The sequence below is a fragment of the Cystoisospora suis genome (genome assembly GCF_002600585.1).
Source record: "Cystoisospora suis strain Wien I chromosome Unknown contig_181, whole genome shotgun sequence".
Taxonomy (NCBI): Eukaryota; Apicomplexa; class Conoidasida; order Eucoccidiorida; family Sarcocystidae; genus Cystoisospora; species Cystoisospora suis.
This window is the reverse complement of record NW_027152983.1, coordinates 1-271: the sequence shown is the minus strand read 5'-3', so window position 1 is coordinate 271 and position 271 is coordinate 1.

Sequence of the window (271 nt, the reverse complement as noted above, 5' to 3'; positions counted from 1 at the left end):
ACGTGTTGCCGGCGTTACAGGCCACGCTGCTCTCCGAACACTTTTGACGGTTATGGCACGCCGGACTGGCGATGAACTATGTGTTGTGCGGGTTTCTAAGAAATAAAAAGGAGCATCGTAAGCAACACCCGTTATGCCCGTGTCCAGCGGTGGCTGAACGGAGGTGTTCGTGCCTCTGTTCGAAATCGGCGTGCTTCAGGGGGAGACTGCGAGTGGAAGAGCCAAAATGAAATCATGGTAGGTACAAGAATGTAATGCGTGTGCTGTGATG